Here is a 6,000-nt window from a genome sequence, read left to right on the forward strand (position 1 = left end):
ATGTTTTGCAAACATATTGAAGAGCATCATTAATTTTCCCAAGTTCATCCCCTAATCCTTTGATGTGGAGCTCACTGCTGAAAAGTTCTTATCACGGCCATCACCCTCTGTCCATTTTCTCCTCTTCTGCTATTGCCTTGGCTAATTCTGCCAGACCCTCGTTCTCCACAGGTTTGCATTAATCCTAGCAGTTCTCAGCATCACTTTCAAAGATTTCATGAAAGCTGCATTTTGGGGGCAAGAGTTCAGATTTTCTATTAAAGCTGAGCTATGACTTGATTCCCATGGTTTGACCAAATATTCTGACACTTGCTGCTAGGGCATTAATAGGAGAGATGTAAGTGTTAAGTGGGAAAGGATTTTTGCGTTGAGAGTAATTTTATAACTAAACATTCCATTAGTGAATATTTTCTAGTTTTAATGATTTATATCTTTCTTTATCCAAAGAACTTGAATAATAGAGACTAACCCCTACCCTCCCTTCATAAATTAAATGGGCTCCCAGAGACAAATCTTCCACATCCTTTGTTAAAACCATTAGTGATTTGTGTGGAAGAAATTTTGCCACAGGGAAAATGACCCTTAATTCCTGAAAGATTTTGTTGCTGTTGTTCAACTCCAATTACATGATTTACAAATGTTATGGACTCTTCTTAAGGACTCATTGTGCAGGGGTGCCTGGCTGGCTCAATCAGTGGAGCATGTGACTCTTGATCTTGGGGTTGTGAGTTCAAGGCCCATGTTGGGTATGGAGATTACTGGAGAATGAAATCTTAAAAAAAAAAAAAAAAAAAAAAAAGTACTCTGTATATGATTCCACATTAAAGGGGTTCATTTGCATTCCCCTGAAAGCCCAGATTCTGAGATAGGAAATCAATTACAAGTACGCTTTTTGGAGGGTTTGAAGGGTTTGGGGTTTGTGTTTTGGCTGGGTTTTTTTGTGGGGTTTGGTTTGGTTTGGTTTTGTCTTGTTTTGAGAAGTGCTCTAAGCAGATATATCAACCAACACGCTATCATTGATTGAGGGTGGCTCCTAGATTCAACTCCCCAGCACTTCCAGTTTGCCTTCGGGGTAGGCCTGGCTGCACTGATAGCTGGTGGGGTGGAGGGTGTAAGGGCCTTCAAGTAGACTGTTGCAGGTATCAGCAGTATTTGCAGATATTTGCCTTTGTCATGTAGCAGTGAGTGCTGAGGGGCAATAAGTAGATACCAACAGCACTGCTATGGTAACTTGTCCTTCGTACACGAATGCGTTCATTAATTTGTTTATTCTAATTCAACAAATGCTTACTGAGGATGCATGACAGAATAGGCTGAAGATTTTGACAGATAGAAGCTTTAAGCAATATCTTTTATTATTTTTATTCCTTACATGCTATAAAGATCATGTGAGCTCATGTATAGAGACCATGATCCCAAAGTCCTGGGATCTAGCCCCACCTCAGGCTCTCTGCTCAGCAGGGAGTCTGCTTCCCCCTCTTTCTCTGCCTGCCTCTCTGCCTACATGTGATCTCTGTCTGTCAAATAAATAAGTAAAATCTTTTAAAAAACAAACAAACAAACAAAAAACCATAAGACATGCCACTACTCAGGGAGCAGAAGGAAGGAGAAGAGCGGAAAAAGGAGAGAGAGGGTACAAAAGTAGAAGGAAAACGAAAACAATGCACTGTCAAACCAATTCAGGAGAATCACAAAGAAAGGTCAGGCAACAATGGGCTAAGTGGAGATCAAAGAGAAGGAGTGGGGGCGCCTGGGTGGCTCAGTGGGTTAAAGCCTCTGCCTTCAGCTCAGGTCATGATTCCAAGGTCCTGGGATGGAGCCCCACCTCAGGCTCTCTGCTCAGCGGGGTGCCTGCTTCCCCCTCTCTCTCTGCCTGCCTCTGCCTACTTGTGATCTCCGTCTGTCAAATAAATAAATAAAATCTTTTTTTTTTAAATGATTTAAAAAAAAGAGAGAGAAGGAGTATTGAGGGAAAACACACATTACTCGGTAACTGAAAAATAATTAAAACACTGTGGATAGGGGCGCCTGGGTGGCTCAGTGGTTTAAGCCTCTGCCTTCGGCTCAGGTCATGATCTCAGGGTCCTGGGATCGAGCCCCGCATCGGGCTCTCTGCTCAGTGGGGAGCCTGTTTCTCCCTCTCTCTCTGCCTGCCTCTCTGCCTACTTGTGACCTCTCTCTCTGTCAAATAAATAAATAAAATGTTAAAAAAAAAACAAAACACTGTGGATAAACTGAGGACAGAATTTCCCCACATATTTTCCACTATGGTCCTACGAAATACCTCAAGAAAAAAATAATTAATTTTACATTTAAATAAATGTAAGAAGCTGCATATAATAGAGAAGGGTCTCTCAACCTTTGAATTATCGGCCTTTCGGCCTTGATCACTCTTTGTTGATAGAAGGGGTAGAACACTCAGCAGAATCTTTGGTATCTACCCGCTTGATGCCAGTCAAAAATGTCAGTCAAAAATGTCTCCAGGGGCACCTGGGTGGCTCAGTGGGTTAAGCCTCTGCCTTCAGCTCAGGTCATGATCTCAGGGTCCTGGGAGCAAGGCCACATCGGGCTCTCTGCTCATCAGGGAGCCTGCTTCCCCCTCTCCCTCTGCCTGCCTCTCTGCCTACTTGTGATCTCTGTCAAATAAATAAAATCTTTTTTAAAAAAAATTTTTTTAATGTCTCCAGATATTGCGAAATGGCCCGAAGAGGCAAAATCAGCCCTTCCCTACTGAGAACTGCTGTTATGGAGTCTCTAGCAAATGCTCAGCCTTAGAGTCACAAAGCCCACAGCACATGGCATTGTAAATTAAATGTTCTAAAAGTTGTACACCAAGTAAAATGTCTTAAAACTTTTCTCAAACCAGAATTCCAAATTCATGTGACCCCAGAACTTGCATTTCTAACAAGCTTGAAAACTGGTTTCGCAGACATGCTTTAGCAAATGGTGTCTGAACCAATACTGAATCTGCGGAAAACGAAAGCAGATTTTTGCCAGACTGGGGAAGCGTCCACAAGGGCTCAGTCCTCTCCCCATCTCCTGCGATGACACGTTCCCAATTCCCCGTTAGTCTTCACTTCCCTTGGTAGCACTTCAAAACCTTGAACATCCCCAGACCCTAATGAAACAGACCCTGATGATATCAAGAACCTGTTATGGTCCAACTTGGGGAGATTCTTGAAAACATTTTAACAAGCCTATTTCATTTGCTAGCCATTCGTTCTATCCTGAATTGTTCCACTGACTCTAGGCGCATAAGAGGAATAAACTTGCCCAGGAAGAATAAAGCCTCCTTCCAAACTTCTGTTGAGTCTGTCAAGGTCAGAAATCAAACCGCCAGAAATTGGAGCAAAAGGCAACAGTGGCCCCTAGTGGCAGGCATGCTGCAATGCCTCGAGTAATAGATCAGCGTTAGGCTCTGGAGTTAAATCACTCAGGAGTGAGAAACGCTCAATCTTCTCAGTCGAGTGCTTGTTAAGCTAATAAGGACTCCAGGTGGTATCTCTTTTTCCATTAAAATGTCATGGTGTGAATAGTTTGAGAATGAGAAATGACTGCTGGGCTATATTTACCTAAAGGAACTTTTCAGCAAAACGACTGTTAAATGGCTTTATCATGTACCTAATCAGAAGCTGCCCATCTCTGCTGGGAGCACTGCATTCAATACTGTGATTTGTGCATTATTTAATTAGTTCATTTATTTCCTTACTTACTTATTTATTTTAAAGGAGATAGAAGTTTATTGAATACACCGCAAGGGAGCGGCCTGTAGGGCAGCAAAGGAGAGACTGCCTGCCTGCATTAAAGTGAGATCACCAAAAAAGAGGAATAAAACAGTGGGGTCATTAGGTTAGTACTGTCTGTTGGTACCCAGCCCCTAAGAATGATGTGTAAGGTTGAAATAGATTAAGAAATATTTCCGGGGCATTGCACTTCCGTGTAGACAGTTGTTGTTGCTGTTTACAGTACTGGACGAGCCTTTGCCTTGGGGGCCCTGAGGGCTGCATGCAGATGGCAATGATCCAAATAAAATCAGGAAGCCATACGGGCTTTGTCGTTATGGGTTTCAAGGTTCTCGATAGCAGCAGGCATCTGCTAAATTTAGGAGAGGGCCTGGCCTGGTTTGGGTTTCTGACATCTGGGTTTTTCCATGTTCTGCAATGTCGTAGCCTATGAGGCCAAGATACATTTCATTTGGTTTAAATTTGAATTAAAGTCAAAGAGCTCTGAGAAGGAAGGCACAAAATGCAAAGATTTTCATGGTTCCATAACTGCCTTGTGTAAAGACCTGCAGAGGAAGGGTGAATAGCAAAGGACAAGGTCATTTATTTGATTTACACAGTAAAGTTGGGGTGTCTATGCAGAGAGCTGGTTTGTTATTGTCATTGTTCTTGTTGTTCTTGTTGTTTTTCCAGATCAAAAGTTCAGCATATTATAGCTCTAAAATAAAAAGTAATCACTTCTGGAAAATGTCAGTCTATGCCATAATTTTAAGCTTTATCTCCTTAAGCTGTCTCCACACAGATATAGTTTGATATCAGATTTATCATTCCATGTTCCACAGGCCAAGAAAAAATAATGAGTGGTAGAAAGAAATAAAATTCTGAATTATACAACTCTTCAAATGTTTGTGAAAAAGTTTTAGAAAACAGTGAAGAACAGGCACAAATGCCTAAATAGAGATTTCTTTAAGTGAAGAATTCTCCTGAAAGCGATAAGGCACTAATCTGTGTACAAATATGTGTTCTAAAGGCAGAGTCTGGATTCTAATCCTAGAGAAGTTGCTTGCCTCTTTGATCCTCTTGCTTCCTTACCTGAAAAGTAGAAATAATATTATCTAAATTATAGGGTTATTCTATTAAATAAATCCAGACAAAGCAATTAGCCCTGTGCCTAGAATGTAGGAAGCCTGGTCCAATAAATCCTATAATACAAAGGATTAGAAATAACAAGGGGTGCCTGGCTGGCTCAGTGAGTAGAGCATGTGACTCTTGATCTCAGGGGTGTGAGTTCAAGCCCCATGTAGGGCACAGAGCCTACTTTAAAAAAAGAAAAGAAAGAACGCAAACATGCATCAATAGTGGCTTGGTTAAATAAATTATAGCATACACATTAAATGGAACATTACATACGTATAAAAAACTGAAGAGGTTCTCTATGCACGGATATGGAAAGATCTATAAACTACATTGTTAAGGAGAAAAAGGAAAAATACAGAGCAGTAGCTACTTTGGAGCTAAATCATATTGGTTTATACTTGCATGAAGAAAGTCTGGAAGAATACACAAGAAACTAATAAAAATAGTTATCTCGTGGTACAAACGTATGAGAAGGCCACTACGTGGAAAGATGGAAATAGGATAGAAAAAGGGTTGGGACTAAGGCCTTTTACCTCATACTAGCTTATATTTTTTCTTCTTTCCTAGCTTCTATTTTTGATACATTAACGAATGCATTACCTATCCCCCCCCAAAAAAGTAAGTAAAAATTACTCAATTTTATTTTGTCGGCTGCCATTCTTTTATCTCAGAGTACTGTAGAAAAGCATCCTGAAGATTCTCCGTCGTTTCTCGGCTTGTTCATTCATTCATTAGCCTGAGGAGCTGGGGTAGATTGTGAGGACGCACACTGTAATAATAGAAACAAGCATCTTGTTTGTTGCTGTGTATCCTCTTCACTCTTAATTTTCTTTCTTTCTTTTATTTTTTTTTTTAAGTTTTATTTTTAAGTAATCTCTAAGCCCGATGTGGGGCTCGGACTCATGACCCCAAGATCAAGAGCCGCATGCTTTCCAGCTGAGCCAGCCAGGTGCCCCTTAACCCTCCATTTTCTTTTCTTTTTTAAGATTCTATTTATTTACTTGAGAGGGAGACAGAGTGAGTAAGAGAGAAACAGAGCACAAGCTGGGGGAAGAGACGTGGGGAGAGAGGTAGACCCCCCCAACCCTCCTGAGCAGGGAGCCAGACACGGGTCTCCATCCCAGAACCCTGAGATCATGAC

Source organism: Meles meles, chromosome 3, assembly GCF_922984935.1.
Source record: "Meles meles chromosome 3, mMelMel3.1 paternal haplotype, whole genome shotgun sequence".
NCBI lineage: Eukaryota > Metazoa > Chordata > Mammalia > Carnivora > Mustelidae > Meles > Meles meles.